This window comes from Phascolarctos cinereus, unplaced genomic scaffold, assembly GCF_003287225.1.
Source record: "Phascolarctos cinereus isolate Bilbo 61053 unplaced genomic scaffold, phaCin_HiC Scaffold_7;HRSCAF=346, whole genome shotgun sequence".
Classification (NCBI taxonomy): domain Eukaryota; kingdom Metazoa; phylum Chordata; class Mammalia; order Diprotodontia; family Phascolarctidae; genus Phascolarctos; species Phascolarctos cinereus.
In genome coordinates, this window is record NW_027556180.1 from 14,623,415 (window position 1) to 14,645,208 (window position 21,794).

At 39.6% G+C, this 21,794-nt stretch overlaps 1 long non-coding RNA gene across 2 annotated transcripts in view; it reads left to right on the forward strand.

Moving 5' to 3' along the window:
* LOC110210123 (uncharacterized) overlaps positions 1 to 21,794 on the forward strand; it is a 40,636-nt gene that overhangs the window by 11,438 nt on the left and 7,404 nt on the right. The window contains exons 2-3 of one of the 2 annotated variants that reach the window (XR_002325028.2): positions 13,869 to 14,055; positions 18,460 to 18,641. This is a non-coding gene — a long non-coding RNA (uncharacterized LOC110210123). The remainder of the gene's footprint in view (positions 1 to 13,868; positions 14,056 to 18,459; positions 18,642 to 21,794) is intronic. The other variant, XR_002325030.2, reaches the window with a different exon arrangement.

Genomic DNA, 21,794 nt, shown 5'->3' on the forward strand with positions numbered 1-21,794 from the left:
TGTGTAAAACCTACCCCATGGGCTTTTTGTATGGATGAAATAAGAAAATGTATATTAGCTTCTTTGAAAACTAAAATGTTACATAAATATCTATTATTTTAAAAGTCTGTGAAAGTGTTCTGAGATTCTGGGACACCATAAATAGCAAGGATTATAAACAGTAAATAAAAGCCTCTGTGATAATAATTTTCAACCACTCAGAAACTGTTTTCTCTTTTTTTGCAGAGCATCGATATACAATTACAATGATTTTTTTTAATTTTTAAATATCTCTGAATTGAATTCTATGAAAAGACCTCTTGCACTAATAGCAAGTATTTTTTTCCTTTCTCCTAGGTGTAAGAATTGATGATCATTCTCTTAATTATTTCAACTACTTACGTACAGAAAGTTTAGCCTTTAAAGGTCCAAAGCCACTCCATTCATATTTATTATTTAGATAAATGATCCATAAAAATGGAAAGCCATTTTTATGAAGAATAAATCGTCATCCTACCTCTTACAGTTGTTCTAAAGGTTAATGACAGGCTTGTCATATCTCTCAGAATTTCATTTGGAATATATTGTCAGAAAAGGTATTTACCAGCAGCGACGTGTACGTGGAATCGATACTGATGAGCCACTGCTTTCTCTTAGACGCTGGACTAAAATATAGGTGTCCTTTAGTGTGTCATGGGCCCTGAATCAATGAGCTGGCTCTGCTTGAAGTAGGCAGCTAACTTATTGGGCACCCACAAACTGACGGGCAGGTTTGTAGATTACAAGAACTGCTTTTCTCTGCTAGGATGACAGATGAGGAGGTCATTGTCGCAGAGTATTTTAGAGGGAAAAAATCAAGTGAAGAGTGAATAGAGGAAAAGGAATTGGCTGCAACATAAAGCCCATGGAGAGGTGAGGAGAAAGCCTCATACCTCTATTTCTGTATAAAAATAAAATTGTCAGCTATGAACACCTCTTCCACCAAACAGTGGATCTTTCATTGTATGTCTTTCCCCTATTTTTATGTCCCTAGTGCTTAACACAGTGAATGGCATATAGCAGGCATTTAATAAATGTTTATGATTACCTCTTAACCCAGAAGTTATTGTTGCTTACTGTCAACAGTCCTTATTTAATAATCCCATAGTCTCCAAACAATTTTATCATGTTTTTGTTTTGTAAATTTAATCCTCTTGAGTCTTACAATAGTTACACACAAATGAATGAAGGGACCACAATGCCCTATAGTTACACTTATTCCACAGTTTTTAAATAGGTCTAATTTAATAATCTGGCTCTGACAACTGGCTTTTATATTTGAATTATAGCAGTTTTTAATGCATAAAGTTATTTCGTGGACTCTTTAAACCATCAAACTATTTATTTACGAAAGAGACGTGATCTTATGTCCTTTATAAATTAAGCCTCAATGTTTATGCAATTAGTTCTTTTCTATCCCTTATGCAAATAAAACTGTTTTTGAGCACAAATTTTAGTAGATTTTATTAAAGCAAAGTTCTTTTTTCTGACCCTTCTAGTACCAAATGTTTCATCTGTATTATAAGCAGTATTTTAAATCCTTTACTGATTGATTTATTGGGTTTTTTTTTCCCTAAATGCAAAAGTGCTTCCCTTTTTTGCCCCCATCCTTCTTTAGTATCAAACTGCTCCACATCAAAGGGCAGTGACATACACCAGCACTGGCTTTGGAACCTAAACCCCAAACCTGTAACTTAATAGTCAGTCAACAAGCTTTTATTAAATGTTTTCTGAGTGTCAGGCACTGGGCTAAGCAAAAAAGGATGCAAAGAAAGGCAAAATGAAACACAGTCCCTCCCCCTCAAGAAGTTTATAGTGCAATGGAGAGAGAGAACACACAAAAGTGAGCCAAAGGCAGGAGAGGGGGTGGTTGCAGAAGGTGCCTGTGTGGAAACATAGTGGAGATGTCCTGAAAGTCAGACATATTTTATAAATTCTCTGGTGCTCTCAACTTTGTACACCTGAGTCATGTGCCTGCTTACCTTATCCTTGTTTTGTTCTTCTAATTGGTTGATAATAATGAATTATGTTATGGACTGTAATAGTTTTGTGTTGGTGATTTTCACCACTTCACTATTTACCAAGAAAAACCCAATGGGTCATATTCTCATTGAATTTCTAGATAGAGTCTTTCTTGAGGGGGTGCATAGAGACATCACTGTGTACTTGAAAAACAAAATAATTTAGAATGCCCCAAGAAAAAGTGATTAAAAGTATATGGTATTATGAGAGATAGATCAGCAAAAACCATTTCACTGAATGATGCCTGGACTTTTTGCAGCAGTTCCACAAACTAAATTGTGCTTTTTACAATGATAATCATAGCTTGTTTGTGGGAGTTAGAATGACAATTTACCTAAATCTGGGAAAGATATGGTGGAACATATCTTTTAGTGTTCCCCTAGCCCTAACAAAGTTGCTTTCTACTCTAGACCAAAAAGGCAGCTTTCATCTTTAGCCACTTTATAATTTTCTAGGGGTAAAAGTGGTGGAGAAAACCAGATACAATAATAGTTCTTTACATCAAGAAAAAGAAGAGGTAATTGGTTGAAAAAATTTTAAGCCAATTAAAATGCTTTTAGCTACAAGGATAGAAAATGGACATTCTAAAGCACAAAATATAACATGGCACACAACATTGGCACACGATTGCCCTACTAATCTTGTTGGAAAGGAGACAAATAGAACTCCAAGGATGAGTTTAGCAGAAATGGTGAGGATGAGGATGAAGATAAATTGACAGTTTTGAGGCAAAATAAATTCAGCCACTGTCAGCACACCTTAAGGTTATCGTCCAAACAGTGTTACGGTCAATTCCAAAATCCGGGACTTGCTTGCCGTGCAACCCTGGACAATTTGCATAACTTCTCTGTGATGTCACCTGAGCTTTGATATTGGGATAACCTCTTAGTGCACCCAGGCAATTCTCCAATGCTAAAATTTGCTTGGAAAGTTCCTATCTATTTAGGTGTGGGGAGTTTCCTATACTAATGATTACCTTTTACATTCATCTACAGAATAGCTAGGAGACTCAAGTCAGATCCAAATACATGGAAAATAATCTAAAAGTCCTGTGTGAGAGGAAATGGGGCACACTGGATAGAGACTTGGCCTCAGAGTAAGGAGGATCTGGGTTCAAATGCTACCCCTTACACATACTGTCTGTTTTACCTTGAGCAACACACATGACTTCTTAGTCTCCTAGCACTTATTAAACTGTGGGTCCCAAACCCACATGGGATAATGAAAAATTTGGTGACAGTAAGAGGTTTCTGAATGCACAATGACCTAAAGTTAATTGAAAATCAAATGCATAATGAATCAGAGGCTGGTAGTGCTTGCCCATGTTGCACTGTGCCACTTCACTGTAGCCTTGGTTCTGAACACAAAGCGAGCACACGTTGCACTGCGTGTGCCCTCAGACCATGCAATACCAAAGAATGCTGCCAAAATGCACAAAGGGGTCTTGCATGGAAAAAGTTTAAGAAGCCCTGTCCTGGGCAACTCTTGAAGACCAGAAGCTGCTGAGAAAGTGGTGATCTGTATTGGTAAAGGATGAGTTCTTACTGGGAGTTACCTGCATTGATTATGCCACAGATCCAGTTAAAAAAAATAATAAATCCTGAAGAAACATCAGCTCTTATACTCATTAGCCAGGTGTCTCCATTTGGCCCTGCCAATAAAGGCTTGTCAAGATGAATAATCATTTATGATAGGTGACCTGCATTGATTTGATCTGTTTCACAGTGTAACTCTTGGATGGTGGGTGGGATGTTTAAAAGTGTTTACGGTTGGTAAATTTGGAAATTGCAAAGTCTTATTAATGGGAAAAGAAGTTAACATTTACTCTGGTAAAACTGAGAAATAAAACATGCTGGTATTTTCATAGAACAGAAAAATGGATACATATGTTAAAGCATATGCCTTCAAGTATGAATTCTGAAGCATCCACATGTCCAACTCACAATATAATGATCTTTACTGACCATCCATAAAGTTGGTATGTAGTTATTTTTAAGGTAGTTGCAGTGCAATGGATTTGGAACCAGAGAACCTGGACTTGAATCCTTGTTGGTTAATATTGGTTAAATCGCCTTCCTCTCTGGGTCTCAGTTTCCTCATCTGTAAAAATAGGGCATTGGACTAGTAGTCCTCAAAGGATGCACTCCTCTTTGGCTTTTAAAGACAAATTCCAAGCACTGGAGAGGTGAGCAGGCTTTCCTGTTTATTCCCTAACATTTAGCAGCTAATAAGTTATAAAAGAATAGCTATGTAGTAAATGTTACTACAACATGATTAAAAATTGAGAGCAAAGCCTAACATAACATTTGTGTATATTTCATTCAAGTACACTGAAGGATATAATTATGTTGTTCATTCATTTCAGTCATGTCCAGCTCTTCATGATCCCATTTGGGGTTTTCTTGGCAAAGATCATGGAGTAGTTTCCATTTTATAGATGAGGAAACTGAGGCAAACAAGGTGAAGGAACTTGCTCAGGGTTACCCAGCTAGTAAGTGTCCAAGGCTGAATTTGAACTCAGGTCTTCCTGACTCCATGTCTAGCACTTTATCTACTGTACCACCTAGCTGCCCCCAAGGGTATGATATAGCTCACCAGTCTTGAATATATAGAGAGATTAGGGAATACAATGCTCTAGCACACTACTAAGTGTTTTATTGTAAGTGCATGCTCCTCTATGCTTGTAGAGAGTTTCTGATCCTGAGAGCCATCAACATACTAAAATCCATGCAAAGGCCACCGGACACATCTTCAAAAGTGACTATTCTGGGTTGTTCTTACTTGTGTAACAACCACAGCAAAAGAAGATGTATCTCTCCATGGAGTCAGAGCCCATGTTTCTAGCTTCATGGAAGGTGCTTCATTCCAGCAGATTAGGGGACTCAGGTTAGCAGAAGGGTTCAGAGGTGGAGATCACCTCTGCTACTCATGTAAAGATTGTCAATGTGCTTGATAACACCTGCCAAGATGTATCTAAGTCTTGCATCTCATCAATTTCACTTACAAATGCAATTGCCAATCGAGTCACTCCAAGAACTTAGGTCTTATATATTGAGTCAGAAAAGCACAGGATTACAGGTCTAGAACTGGAAGAAACCATGCAGTTCTTATATTCTACCCCCTCATTTTACAGATATGGGAAGTGAGGCCAGAGCACTTGGCCAAGGTCAAAAAAGTAGTATCAAAAACAAGATTTTAACCCTGGTCCTCTCACTTCAAAACCAAGAAATTTTCTGCTGCACTATTTATATTGAAAGAGATGTGATAGTCTTAAGAAGAAAAGTTTGACAATAAAGACATAAATGACTACAAAGGAGAGAAAGGAGAGCTGTCTAAAAGCAGCCATGAGAATTTATGGGCAACTAATCACCTCAAGGTTTCGTGCCTGAGATGATGGAAATGGGGAACCGTTGTGTTTTCTTTTGTTTTGTTTCTGGGGAAAGAATTGAGAGCTTAGTTTTGGAGAATTGAATTGGTTCTATCTATAGGACATCCCAAGGACATAGTAATAATAACTCCCATTTTACAGTACCTTAAAGATTCCAGAGCACTTTCCATACAATCCTGTGATTCATTTAAAACATGTTTTTATTCTCATTTTTAAAGAGAGAAAAACTGAGAAATGATTTGTCCATAATCATGCAGTTTAAAAGCATGCTTCAATAGAAAGAGCCCTGGATTTTTCATCAGAACCCCTAAGTTTGAATTCCAACTTTTCTACTAGCTGTGTGTGTGACCTCAGTCAAGTCACAGCTTTTCTGGTCCTCTGTTCTTTTCTCTTTAAAATGAGGGAGGTGGGCTAGATGACCTCTAAGTCTTCTTCTAGTTCCAGAGTGACTATCTGATGAAATTCACCTGGGCTTGAGTCTTACAGAAATTCTGACTGCAATTCCAGTGATCTTTGCACCAGAAATAGCCAGGAAGCATTTGGGAATGCAAGGGTAAAGCTCTGGGAAGGAGTTGAGAATGGAGATGTATTCATGAATATATACATGCATATACATATATGGTAATTATCTTCATAGAATATATAAATGAAGTCAATGACATGGATGAAGTCACCAAGAGAGAGCATGTCAAGAAAAAGCAGGACACCTCGAGAGGGACAGCCCTATTTAAGATGAGAAGTAGAGGTAGAGAATCCATCCAAAGAGACACGGAACAAGTACTCAGAGAAAGGGGAACCATGAAAATGAAGTGCCGTGAAAGGCAAAGGCTAGAGGGAGGGGAGAGAAATGGAAGAAGAAAAGACGGTTGGAAGCAGTCAATAGGTTCAGATGTTAGAATGCTCAAGGAAGATGACTGGGAAAACTCCATAGATTTGGCAATGGAGATATCATCAATAACTTGGGAGAGAAATGTTTCATTAGAGTGATAGGAATGAACCCTGGTTGAAATGAATTAAAGAGTAAGTGATGGGGAGATAATAGTAAGAAACAGAAACTACTCTTTCGACAATTGTCACAGTGAAGAGGAAGAGAGAGATATGATCACTACATGTGGAATATCCAAATCAAGGCTCTGTGTATGTGTGTGTGTGTGTGTGTGTGTGTATCTGTGTATGTTCAGCCAACCCAACACTTATGTTCCAAGGATTAAAAAATGACCTTTAAGAGTGACCTTTGGGATATATCCCAAGAGTTGCTGAGATGAGGACTTATATGGTAGGTATGGCATATATGGTGCACCAAAGGTGTATAGAAACTGTGCTAAAAATAAGAAGCCCAATCTTCCCAGAGACTGGGATGGTTTCAAGGAGAATGTGCCACTAAGGTGCTAGAAAGAAATGTTTATGTGTTTGCTTATGCGGTGTCTTCCAAGTAACCGTGCCTTTGCAAAAGCTAATTAATATGAAGTGGTGAAATGCAACTTGGGTGCTCATCATTCACTTGTGGGCTAAAAGTGAGAAGAAAACAGCCGGGGAGGTGGGGGACTTCAGCTGATAGCCTTACAGAAGAAATGCTTACAATCTACTTGTACATCCCTAGAACCTTGAGGGAGTAATGCAGCCAGCCTGGCTCTAGCACACAGAGCCAGAGAACACTCATCAGTCACCAATATGGCCACTCCATCCAAAGATGCATATCACAGCTTTGCCATGTCTTAGTAGACAGTCTGCCTGAGTTGTTATCGCAAAAAGAAAAAATTAATCAACTGCTGGCTAACCTTTTGACAAAAAAAAAGCCTCTCTGCAGCTAGCTAGACTGGCTTTCTTTAGGTGACAGACTATCTGTCATCAGGTTATTGCGCAAAGTCATTCCAGCTTGGGAAACTCTGCTACAGCTAATGCTTCATGGGTTTTGACTTTGAAACCCCAGGTTCAAGTCCATTCCATGACGAGACAGAAGAGGCAGGCATCAGTGTGAATAGTATATTTGTATAGGGGTGTGGTGTGTGTGTGTGTGTGTGTGTGTTCTGAAAGAACTTGGGAAAAGAGATGAATGAATGAAGATAAAAAAGCTGTCTTAAAGTACTGGAAAGGCTGCCATGTAGGACAGGGATAGAATGTTTTCTTCTGGTTGAAATAAGCATATATATGATGTACACATATTTAATATATAAATACTTTTATGTATGAGATAGGAAGAAGCAAAGATAGAGAAGAGAGAGAGAGAATCTGAACCTGTAATTTCATTGATATAGCAATCTCCTGGTCAGGAAAGCCTTCAATTAATACAAAATTACCAACCTTTCTATGACTTAAAGTAACTGGGACACTAAAAGATTCAACAACAGGCACATTTATGTGCCAAGTATATGTCAGAGTCAGGGCTTGATCCCAAGGCTTCCTGATTCCAGGGCTGGCTCAGTTCAGCTCTGTTTCCCTCTCCTCTTTTTTTCCTCCCCTTTCCCCTTTTCCCTTCCCTCTGTCTCTCTCTCTCTCTCTTCTCCTTTTCCTCCTCCCTTTACCCCTCCTTCTTCCCATCTCCCTGCCTCTTTCTCTCTCTTATTCTTACTCTGATTTACTTGATTTTCAGGTTGACTGATTTGTCTTCTTTTCATATTATTAACTGAGCAGAACTATAGCATTTAGAACAGAAACCTACCTGTTAAAGAGCTGGGATTGCAATGTATACAATTCCCTAACCATCTCTCTACTTCTTTCCCCATACCAAGTTACAGAGCTGAAATCCAGCCAATAATAACAAGGCCAGCATGGAGAAAAAATTCAGAAGAATTAAGAAAGTATCCAATAGATTCCATATCATTCGTAAAGATGTTGGGCTATCACAGAACACTAAATCTTAATGTGTTCATTTTTATTTGATGCTGTCTTGTTGCCATACGGTCTCTATGTGGTGTTTGGTGCTTACATTCAGTCCATTTCTTATCATTATCACTTGGACCAGTAGGGTGTGCACGGCATGACCTGACCCAGCTTGATTCTAAGGTGTTAATTCCTCTAGAACTTGACTAGGACATGTTCCATATGCACGGATGATGCAGAATGAGGCTTTTACATTCAAACCTCTATTTGTAAGTTCAGATGATTTCATTACATAGGATTAGAGTAATGTCAGGGTTGTCTGTTTTTTCAATTGAGAAATACTGGCTTTTTAGATAATGATCCCCTAGGCAAGTTCATCACCAGCAGAGAAAAATTACTTCACATCGTCTTGAGCAACATTTGGATGAGAGATCTGTCATCAACTGAAATTAACCTGCACATGTCTCCAATAAGATGACGAGCATTTAGATATGCCAGCTGGAAGGTATTCATGCTTTCATTTCCCCCCAGCCATTGAAAATTCTTATAGTGTGCATCTGTGAAGGTGTCCTAATAATATCTTGGGGTATCACTGGGACCTACTCAGTCATTTAAACATAGCTACAGTGTCAGTAATCCATCTCTAGGTGAAATGAACACCAGAGACCTATTTACCTCAAGAACTGTGTTCCTGCCTTCTAAATTTTGATTTGCCTAGAGGATACTGGCAGCTTTCTGGATAAAAAGAAATGAGAGAGGAAATAAAGAAAAGGAAGGAAGGAAGGAAGGAAGGAAGGAAGGAAGGAAGGAAGGAAGGAAGGAAGGAAGGAAGGAAGGAAGGAAGGAAGGAAGGAAGGAAGGAAGGAAGGAAGGAAGGAAGGAAGGAAGGAAGGAAGGAAAGAGAGGGAGGAAGGAAGGAGGAAGGAAGGAAAGAGAGGGAGGAAGGAAGGAGGAAGGAGGAAGGAAGGAAGGAAGGAAGGGAGGAAGGAAGGAAGGAAGGAAGGAAGGAAGGAGAGGGAGGAAGGAAGGAAGGAAGGAAGGAAGGAAGGAAGGAAGGAAGGAAGGAAGGAAGGAAGGGAGGAAGGAAGGAAGGAAGGAAGGAAGGAAGGAAGGAAGGAAGGAGAGGGAGGAAGGAAGGAAGGAAGGAAGGAAGGAAGGAAGGAAGGAAGGAAGGAAGGAAGGAAGGAAGGAAGGAAGGAAGGAAGGAAGGAAGGAAGGAAGGAGAGGGAGGAAGGAAGGAAGGAAGGAAGGAAGGAAGGAAGGAAGGAAGGAAAAGGAAGGAAGGAAGGAAGGAAGGAAGGAAGGAAGGAAGGAAGGAGAGGGAGGAAGGGAGGAAGGAAGGAAGGAGAGGGAGGAAGGGAGGAAGGAAGGAAGGAAGGAGAGGGAGGAAGGAAGGAAGGAAGGAAGGAAGGAGGTAATATTTTTACCCCTGCTCTGAACAGAAGACCCATGCAGCAGCAAAGTCAGCAGGGCGAACTAACTGCCTTAAGAAACAAAAACAGTGCAAAAACTTTATTTTCCAGCAAAAGAGAGGGAGAGACTACCATTGCTCTTAATCATTATATGTTGGAAATTCATCCTCCACACTTTAGGAAGACGATTTGATGTTTGGGCCTCAACGTAGCAAAAGGCACAGTTACAATAAGCAGGAAAGGGCTCTCCAGAAGGGCAGCTTTGAAACTCGAGAGTGTGGTTTTGATCCATAAGCAATTGGATGATAGCTACTGGTAAGACTGGCCCTAACAGCTGTTGTGGGAAAGATTATGATGACTGGATTAGTTCATTTGATCTTGACTCTATAGATCTGGTGATCATTTCTCAGACATATGTCAGGGCTTTCTAATTTGGAGGGTGGAACACCAGTGTAAACCATAAGCCACATAAAATAACTTCATCCACAAGTCTTAGAGACTTGACAGGGCTTTGGCAATATGGCTGGCCCTTGGGCACCTGATCATATCAGAGGCAAGATAGAAACCTAGGTCTTCCTAACTCCAAGGGCATCATTTTATCTACCTTGCACACTTTCCCATAAACACAGATTGGAAAAATCCTAATAGATTTCAGATTAGTCCAACAATCCTAAGTTTTAGCCTCAAAGGTGCAGTTAGGTGGTGCCATAGTGCACAGAGCACCAGGCCTGAATCAGGAAGACTCATCTTCCTGAGTTCAAATCTGGCCTCAGATACCCACTAGCTGTGTGACCCTGGGCAAGTGGATTAACCCTGATTGCCTCAGTTTCTTCATTCATCAAATGAGCTGGAGAAGAAAATGGCAAACCTTTCCAATATCTTTACCAAGAAAGTCCCAAATGGTTTCATAGAACTGGACACAACTGAAAAATGACTGAAAAACATCAAATAAATATTCAAAACAGAAGTCCATGCTCTAAAAACATAAATGGAATTTGTTACAAGTTACTAGGAACTAGAAAGTTATTTCCCTTAGGATGATTTGGGGAAAAAAATAAATTGCCACTGGCTAGGACTTCTGGGAAACATTCTTGAAATTGGCAAAAATTCACTATAACTTATTTAATTCATCAACAAGTTTTGTTGTTCTTGTTCAGCTGTTGGTTTGGGGGTTTATTTGACTCTTCTGACTCCATTTAGGGTTTTCTGGGCAAATATATTGGAATGGTATGCTATTTCCTCCTCCAGCTCACTTTACAAATGAGAAAACTGAGGAAACAGGGTTAAGTGACTTGCCCAGAGTCTCACAGCTAGTCAAATGCCTGAGGCTAGGTTTGAACTCAGGAAGATGAGTCTTCCTGACTCCAGGCTTGGTGCAGTGTCCATTGCACCATCTAGCTGCCCATTCAACAAGTACAGGGGCTATATTCTTGGTGAGACTCCCAAGGGGCTGTGGAAGCATGTGGTGTATTCTCTGCCCTCCAGGTATTTATGGGTTAGTGAATTTGAAATCAGTAGGACTTGGGTTCAAATTCCATTGATCACTAGTTATGTGAGCAAGTTGCTTTCCCTCACTGTGTCTCAGTTTTCTCATCTGCAAAATGGGGTGGAAGTGGACTTGATAACTTCTAAGGTCCCTTCTAGTTTTGAACCTTTGATCCTATGATTAGAGGGATAGAATGTGGCAATCTGGTGAAGTAATTTAGTGTCCTAACTCAAGGGAATGAAGATATTAACATGAATTCCATGGCAAACTGAAACTGGCACTTTGCTGCCCCTGGTTCTGAATGTTGGCCCAACGTTTGTCATGCATGTTACAGTGGAACATGCTTATTTATCACTTCCACTGCCAAAGGGCCTTTTGTGTCTGAAGAGGGCACTAAGTCAACAGTAAGGTCTGTGTCTCAGTAGTACCGATGTAGGAGGACATTCTTAGCATAGGGTGGCATCCTCTGGAAAAATAACAACAAAAAGATCTTTCTGATTGCCTCCCTCTTGAAGACCATTAATCATAACCTGTCCATCCAGATGAGAAGGAAACACAGAGGCACAGCAGGAACCCAACAGCTGCAAGCTGAGAAATGGATCTGCATTCTTTCATTAAATGAATAAATAGCAAATGAGCTTAAACATCTAGGTCACAATTTATTTTTAGCAAAAAGCTGTGGAAATAGTCTTATTTTATATTGGCAAAACCAAAAAGTAGTGTCTTTTTAATAGGCACAATGTGTCCCAAAAGTCTTGGCGCAATTAAAAACTGTGGTAAGATCTTTGGAACGCACTGGTTTTTTTTTTTGTATTATCTAATACACCGCGAAATATAGTATTGCACATTTTTAGCTCAGCCTATACAGCTAGGAGTCATAGTGGATAGAGTACTGGGCCTGGAGTCAGGAAGACTCATCTTCTTGAGTTCATATCTACCCTTAGACACTTACTGTGTGACCCTGGGCAAATTGTTTAACTCCATTTGCCTCAGTTTCCTCATCTATAAAATGAACTGGAGAAGACAATGGCAAACCACTCTAGTATATTTGCCAAGAAAACCCCAAATGCAGTCATGAAAAGTCAGACTTGAGGGAAACAACTGAACAACAACAACAGCATGATATTACTGGTCTAGGGAATGCCCAGTGAGGAAACTGTGTCCATCAGTAGAGACAGGCAATCATTTTGCCATATATGGACTTAATGAATTGTCTTGGACACTGGGAAGTTAAATAGCTTTTGACATAGGATGAAAAACAAATGTGTCAGTGATGAGATTGAACCCCAGTCTTTCTGACTCTGAAGGTACCTTGCTCTCTCCACTATACCACAGCGCCTCAATTATCACCTCCGAGCCTCCCATTCACCCCAGCTATCTCCTTGACATCTGCTCTACCTCTGATCCTCATGCACTTCCCATTGGGCCTCCTAAGAACATGCCTCCATGACAATCCATGCAGCATTGGAACCACTATCGCGGGGCTGTATTTTTTATGTGGCCCATTCCATCTAGCCAATCTCCAACCTTAGACCAAGCTATACATTCCAGCTATCTAATTACCACTGACACCAAGTTAATGCCCTACAGCCACCTACCCCCATTTTCCACTTCTAGGCTGAGAACTGTAATCAAATCTATACTGCCATTGATTCTGGAAAGGGAGCATCGACTAACTCCCCCGTAGCCTCCTCACCATCCCTGGGGCTTCCCAAATCAAACCATCCCTTCCTTGCTATCACTCCTTCCTCCACACCAGGATGAAAAAACCTTGAGCGTAGGTAATGTCCTGCTTTTGTGTTTGCATCCCTAGCACTCAGCACAGTGTTTGACACACAGTAAGTATTTACTAAATTCCTTTCCTTCATTCATTTATTCATTCATTCATTGTTATTGTTACTATTAATAATTTTTTGGACCAGACCTATGATTTCATTAGTATAGAACACTACTGATGAAGAAAACTCCCTCTCCCAACTCGACTCTAGTTCTTTGTAAAGGAAGGGTTTTAGAGAATTGCCTAGATGCTAGAGCAGTGGAAGGCTCCGTGGCTTGGCTATAGTCCCAGCCATGTCACTGTGTCAGATGCCAGACTTGAAATCCGGACTTCTGGACTTTAAGTATAGCTTTCTTTCCACTACACCTTCCTGCATCTAACATGTATTGTGTGTGTGTGTGTGTGTGTGTGTGTGTGTGTGTGTGCGTGCACATGTGTTTGTATAAAGAGGAGCCTTTTAATACTTTGTTAGGATTTTAGTCTTTTTGAGATATTTCAATCTGACTTTTCCTTCCAAGGCAATGTGGACTTAGATTGTGTGGACTGAGTTGTAGACAGGATGCATACATCCATGTTTTATAATCAGTATCTTAGGCAAATAGAAGGAACTCATTTTTATCCCAATTTTTTTATCCCAATTTTTACCCCAATGTAAATCAATAAAAATATTACTATGTCTATTTCTTTGTTCTTTAGAATTGAGGTTTTTCAATTAAAGGGTTTCCATTCTCCTATTTAGCATCTAGATTGTTTGGTCAGTAGTAAGATCACTGCGGGCAGTCCACTTAGGGGTGGGTCTGGACCTGTGCTTCTACTGAGAGAGGGAGTCCACAGTGAAGAAACACACTTTATAAATGAAAATTGACAGCTGGAATGATTTCTTCTCCTTAGATTGTGAACTCCTTGAGGGCAGGGACTGTCTTCTGACTCTTTTTTCATCCCCAGGGTTTAGCACAGTGCCTGGTGCTTAGGAGGAGCTGAATAAATATAAATCGATTGACTGATTTCCTTGGATTGCTGAGACATTACATGACTTGTCCAGAGAGACACAGTCTATATATGTCAGAGGCTGGATTTCAACCCAAGTCATCCTGGCTTGCTCCATTACTTACTCCATGACACTGCTTCCCTGGTAAGAAGCATTTGTTGTTCTTCATGTCTGACTCTTCATAACCCTATTTGAGGTTTTTTTGACAAAGATTCTGGAGTGGTTTACCATTTCCTTCTCCAACTCATTTTAAAGCCGATGAAACTGAGGCAAATGGGATTAAGTGACTTTCCCAGGATCACACAGCTAGTGAGTGTCTGAGGCTGTATTTGAACTCAGGTCTTCCGGACTCCAAGCCCAGCACTCTATCCACTGTGCCACCTAGCTGCCTGGTAATAAGCATGGAGATTATAATATCTCTCCTATCTGGAGGTCACTTATCTGACCACCTCAAATGTCCCAAACCCAGCTATGAGTCAACACAAAATCCTTTAAGGACTTGCAAGGAAAATGATTGACAAAAGTTGCATTTCCTTCCTTCAACAAGAGCAGTGTGATGCCAACATTAGACCTGCATTCAGACAGTTATGGGTAAACCAGGGAAGCAGATTCAGAATAGATGGAGCAAACTGATGGCAGCAAGAAATCACAAATTTGGGCTGAAGAACATGAAAAAGCTATTGAGAAGCAGGCAGAAGAATTATTAAAACCCATTTGGACTCGATTGGGTTTAGCAGCTAATGGCTTTCCATTCCTCAATGCCCCTTAAGGTACTATTGTATTCAAACAAAGAACAATAATTGATGTTGTTGATAACGATGGAGAGCACACCTAGAAGACTGCTTTTGCTTCTGGCAGATGGCATGATATATAGTGCACTACCCTTGGAGTCAGAAAGACCTGAGGTCAAATCCATCCCCAGACATGGTGACCCTGGGCCAGTCACTGACTCTCCCTAAGCCTCTTCTCTGCAAAATGAGACAGTTCTAAGATACTTTCCAGTTACATACTTAGCGGCCAAGATTTTTATCAGGGGATGTTGCCTCTTCATACTCTCCACTTAGATGGATCTTTGCCATACCCATTAAAGATTCCCAAAAGCATGTAAACCATGCCTTCTGCTTTCCCATGCTGTGTATCTTGTGCCCATTTCTTCCTTGAAACCCTCCACAGGGGATGCATCCAAAGATCTAGCAGCTTTCCTGCAGATGTCCTGACATTGCACAAATATCGGTGAAATACACAGTTACCTGTCACTCTCTCTCCATTAGGGTTGTTCACAGTGGATCCCAATGGTAGTTTGATGGTCAATGAAACTCTTCTCCAAATAATGTCTTTTAACCCACAAAACAAAATATATAGGATTACAAGGGAAAGCAATTTTACTGAAATATAATTATAAATAAAGGTCCTGGGCCCTAGGTTAAGTTCCCTTGACAAGACTGGCCCACTGCCTTTTCCAATGAACTGTCTCTTCTATGACATGAACCATGATGTTTCTGGTGTCCAGGTCTCCATTTGGTAGAGCGTATCTAGGCTTACCACGTTTCTGTTGATTGACCTTTAGATGATGCAATTTTGCTTCAATGATTTAATTCCATATGGAGAGATGAAAAAAGTGTCAGGCCTGGACTCGGGAAGATTCATCTTCCTGAGTTCAAATCTGGCCTCACATACTTTCTAGCTGTGTGGATTTGGTCAAGTCACTTAACCCTGTTTTCCTCAGTTTCCTCATCTGTTAAATGAGCTGGAAAAGGAAGTGGCAAGCCACTCCAGTTTCTCTGCCAAGAAAACCCCAGTGGGATCACTAAGATTCAGACACAATTGAAAAAGCAACTGAATGACAAAAAGAAAATGCCACTGAAAGAATAATGGATGTTAAAAGTAATGGATTCTCATTTCAAGGGAAAACTTGAGGGTCATTAAAAACACATCACAGTTCCCCAAATGGAATCCTCTCCATTATCTCCTTCCCACTAATCCTTGGCAATGTTTGCCCACGTGGCATTTCTGCCCAAGATACTTCTACTAAGTTACCAGTTTGGGTGGTTGTCAACCCCAGCATGTTATCATCTTCCAGAGTCTAGGAATTCTTCATCCTTTTGGGTTGTTTTTTTCTGCGTAGACAGTCTGACTGAGCTCTTTTGAGGAATTTTGGATTCCATGTAGAGATGTTCCCCAGGACTTGGTTCAATAAAACATGATGCCATTTACAACAGAGCATCTGGAGAATGGTATCATCTGCAGGGAATCCCTTTTCCATTTGGCCTTTTCTTTGTACTTCTTCCATGGCCATGGACAGCATGTCACCCATCAAATGGTAACCAACTCCTTTTTTATACTATTGCTTACTGTAACCCATTCGTGAAAACAGCTTGAAATCAAACATTCATTGGGAAGAATTGGCAGCTCTTTAGGATGAAGAAAAAGTACTATCTGTGCCTCTCATACTCCTTAAAAACCTTCAGTACAGCATCATCCGACGGCATTTAAGAGCTGATTAGGAGAGAAGGAATGAGCTGGTGATGAAACCACTCTCCACTCCTTTTTTTTTTCTTTCTAGAGTCTCATTGTACTGCCGTCATCATCCCCAAATTGAGACTTCAGAGCTGAATCACCTCTTTGACACAGAAGGTCAATTCCCTGCCTTGTGCTATTTTCAGCACTGCATTATTCAGTTAGATTGGCAGTACTCTTAATTAACACCCTGTCCATATTTACTGTTAAAGTTCACAAGAAGATGGGAAACAAATTCACCAAAGACATGTAGGGCCCATAATCTGAGTTTTTGCAGCATGTAAAATGAAAATGATTTTCAACTGAGCACGCAGCCCATCCACTCCCTCAAATTGCATATTGGAAAATTATATTTTCTAATTATTCTGTATTGATCACCTGCATCTTGCTAGAGTGAGCATACTGTGGCTATGTTCCCTTGCTGCTAAGGATTTACATGCTGAAGAAATAATGCAGAACAGCATATATTCTTTCTTTCCAAAACAAAAACCTCTGAAGTTTAGATGGATACTAGGAGGCATTATATAGATAACTGACTGATTTATGTTGGGCTTTGACTGAGGAGAATAGAGGTCCCAGGGTGCATAAGTATCTAAATGAATATCCATGTGGCCAAAAATTGTGCAACATTTAAAATAGTCTTGCAGCTCAGAAAAGAAAATTGGATAATTTTGATATTTGTCCAAGGAGACAGAAATATAACAATACTTTCTTTGGGATGTGAGTATGACACAATCTGAATAGCACATCATTTAAAAGAGGTGTAAATGACAGAGCATGAGGAATGAGCTAGAAAAGCATGCTCACAATCAGCCATGGGTTTTTTCACACAGATGGCCCCCAGAGATTCACGCCTTAGCACAGCCCTCACACCGTACGCATTCATAACATACCACGTGCCTCATGGGCATTGTGATATTAATGGATGTCTGAGCTTCCTAATTAGCTTGACAGATTGGCGGGGGTCACAGCTACATTTGGAGCCTTGCACAAGGCTAGCTGCTGGGTGACGTTTTATTGTTTTGTTTATCATTTATTAATTACTGCTAACCACCGTGTCAGATGCAGTCTATTTCAAGTGACCTGAATGGCCAGCAGTGCACAAGAGCCTGAGCTGTCCATGGGACTTTCTTTTAGTAAGTTAATTTGCCCATAACTAATAGTACAGATTTTTCAGCCCTGGTAGTGAATCATGTGATGTGTGCAATGTTTGGAGGAAATTGGTTTAATTACCCAAAAAAATGTCACAGCAATAGTTTGGAGAACAAAAAAATGGCAAATCACAAAAATATAATGTGAACGAGGTATAACTAGATATTTTTCTTGTAAAAATGCAAAAATAATTTCTTTATCCTGAAAAAGAATGAGTAGAATATCTACCTTACCTCCCACCTACTTCAAGATGGATAAAATTCAAATGCAATGACACTTTCTTTTCTCAGTAGAGAGGCAGGGGAACGCTATTGACATACCAAGCTGTGCACACTGTCAGACAATCATACACATACGATATATAATTGCATCTATGTATGTACATAGATACATAATGTCTATATGTTTATATGTATTTTATTCTATATTCTATACAAAATGTATTGTATATACATGTGCGTGTATGTATCATGTGTGTAGATGTAAATAAGAGTTGAACAGAAAATTACGAGCTGCCGTTTCTGATCCTGACTGACCATATGTGTACTAGTTCAGCTTTTGAGAGCTTTGAAGAGAAGGGGGCTGCTCCCAGCCATATGTGACTCAGACCTGAAAGTTTTGCATCTTTCAAATGATGAAGTATATCCCCATTGACCATTGAGAAAGAAGAGCTAGTGACTCAGTGGACAACTGTCCTTTTAACTCTTCCATATGACAAGCAGCTCTCTCTTTCTCTAGATTGGGTGGGGGGAGTGGCGCTCCTCTCCCATATTGACCACCTTAAGGCATTTCCCTGTATCTACTAGAGCAAGCCTACTCAACTAGCAGAGCTTGCAATTGAGTCACTGGCTGCCTTCTTTCTTTTGTTTCTTTTACTAGGCAGGTGAATAGATATTGTCCTGGGACTTGGAGTAACCCAGGGAGTTCCAGAGGTCCTGGATCCATTGAGTGGATGTAACTACAAGGGAAGTTTCTTCATCAGAGAAAATAACCACGGGCAGGGAGATGAATGCAAGCTCTGGCCTGGATTAGCAGAAGAAATGGACTGGGAGTTTAGACAGGTAAATGAAATGAAATCTGAAGTGCCTAACCCTGACAACTGTTTTATGTCTAGATGGTTTTAAATAGTGACCTCTGAGCCAAATTGTAACAGTAGTTATAAGTTATATGTGATTGATTCCTTAGATTCTGCACATTTATATTGCAAGTATTTTGTGTGCAGGAAAAAAATACCTGTACCATATCTGATTTATATTTTACTTTGAATACCTTTCTCCTCCTCCCCCTTTGAGAAGATTTTAGACACGAGCTGATACTTAAACCTTAAGTAAAATTTCCATGTAATTCAGGAAGGGAAGGGGTTTCACAAACCACGCAGTTTGAGAAAAAGGGATCCTAACCCCTTTCACTACAGGTCAGGTTCTCCAATAACTGAATCTAATACAGATCATGTGTGCAAGTCCAGATCAGAGGGGATGCTTAAGGGAAAGAAAATGAGAGATTGCTTCAGCCCTATGGACTAGAATCAAGTTTTGTTAGATATTCAAGTACATATATGTTTATACATATACATATAAAGTTGTATATTCACACAGTGGTCAGAAGAAGTGACACAAGGACATTCTCAAGGTCTCTTTGAAGAACTTTCTAGGAAGCAGAATATGAAGACCTTTAAATTTAGAACTTTGCTTTATTTCATATAGAATTATGATATTGTCATTACAACACATCTTTCATCTAAGGATTTCAAAGCATATTGTCTCTTTTTAAAAATGATATTAATGTCTTTTTCCCCCATCTCCATCATTTTCTGATAACCCCATGATGAAATTGAGTCCTTCCTCTTAACAACAGCGACCAGTTAAGAAATATCAACAGACATAATGACTACCTGCTCTTTATCCTAAGGGGAGAGATGTGACAATGTAGATTATTTTTATCAAACCTAAGGATAATGAAAGATAAGACAAGATATTTTTCCAAGACATAAATGTGTGTGTGTGTGTGTGTGTGTGTGTGTGTGTGTGTGTGTGTTTTGAACTACCACATGTAGAAAACATTGGATTTGGAGTTAACACTTCCCTACTCTTTAAGTGTATCAAAGAGCTTGTGGTTAGAAACACAGGATAGAATTACACAATGATAGAATTACACAAATTTAGGCATTCCAAAATTCTCAAGCTTAGGACAATGAATCTCTATTTGATGAAAAGTATTAAGGATGACACATTGTTACTCCATTCCAACCAAAAAGTAATTAGGACTATATCACAAAGATCATACGCTATGACCGGGTGGGCTTACTATTAGGAATGCAGGCTGCTTCAACATTATGAAAACTATCAGCAAAATTGACCATATCAATAACAAAAACAACAAAAAATGTATGATTATATCAATAGATACAGGAAAAGCTTTTTGACAAAATACCATACTCATTCCTATTAAAAACACTAGAAAGCACAGGAACAAATGGAGCTTTCCTTAAAAAAAAGTAATATCTATCTAAAACCACCAGAAAGCATTATCTGTAACAGGGATGAACTAGAAGCGTTCCCAATAAGTTCAGGGGTGAAGCAAGGATGTCCATTAGCACCACTACTATTCAATATTATACTAGAAATGCTAGCTATTGTGATAAGAGAAGAAAAAGAAATTGAATAAATTAGAACAGGTAATGGTGAAACCAAACTAGCACTCTTTGCAGATGGTTTGATCATATAGTTAGAGAACCATAAAGAATCAGCTAAAAAACTAGTTGAAATAATTAACAACTTTAGCAGAGTTGCAGGAGATAAGTGGTGTTGTTCAGTTATTCAGTCATGTCTGACTCTTTATATGTCCATGGACCATAGCATACCAAGCCTTTTTATTCTCCACTGTCCCTCAAAGTCTTTCCAAGTTCATATTCATTGCATCCAAGCCTGCCCATCTCATTCTCTGCTGTTCCCTTTTCCTTTTGCTTTCAATATTTCCCAATGTCAGGGCCTTTTCCAATGAGCCCCATCTTCTCATTATATGGCCAAAGTATTTGATCTTCATCTTCAGTATTTGATCTTCCAGTGAATAGCCTGAATTAATGTCTTGAAGTATTGACTGATTTGGCCTCCTCGTTGTTCAAGAGACTCTCAAAAGTCTTCTGCAGCACCACAATTCAAAAGTGTTAAGTCTGTGTTTTCTGAGTTCTGAGAGTTATCGTCCAACTTTCACTGCCATAGATTGTTACTGGAAAAACCATAGCTTTGACTCTATGGGCCTTTGTTTGCAAGATGATGTCTCTGTTTTTTAATATGCTGTCCAGATTTGCCATAGTTTTGCTCTCAAGGAGCAAGTGTCTTTTAATTTCATGGCTGCAGTCACCACCTGCAATGATTTTTGAGACCAAGAATACAAAATCTGACACTGCTCCCATTTCTTCTCCCTCTGCCAAGAAGTGATGGGACCAGTTACCAAGATCTTAATTTTTTTTTTATGTTAAGCTTCAAGTCACCTTTTACCCTCTCTTCTTTCACCCTCATCAAGAGGCTTCTTAATTCCTCTTCACTTTGTGCCATCAGAGTAATGTCATCTGCATATCTGAGATTGTTGATATCTCTCCTGGCAACCTTAATTCTGGCTTTTGATTCATTCAGCCTGGCATTTCTCATGATGTACTCTACCTGCAAGTTAAATAAGGCTACAATATACAGCTTAGTCATACTCCTTTTCCAGTCTTAAGTCAATCAGCTGTTCCATGTTCAGTTCTAACTGTTGCTTCTTAGCCACCATATAGGTTCCTCTGGAGACAAGTAAGATGATCTGGTACTCCTATCTCTGTGAGCATTTACCACATTTTGTTGTGACCCATACAGTCAAAGGATTTAGTGTAGTCGATGAAGCACAGTAGACGATTTCTGTAACTCCTTTGCTTTCTCCAAAATCCAGTGAATGTTGGTTTGCTTTCTAGTTCCTCTGCTTCTTATAATTTTGGTTCATATATTGCTGAAGTCCAGCTTGCAGAATCTTAAGCATGATCTTACTGGCATGTGAAATGAGTTCAATTGCTTGGTAGTTTGAACATTCCTTTACATTGCCTTTCTTTAGGGTTGGGATACAAACTGATATTTTCCAATCCAGTGGCCACTCTTGTGTTTTTCCAAATTTGCTGGCATATTGAGTACAGTACTTTACCAGCATCATCTTGAAGAATTTTAAATAGATCAGCTGAGATTCCA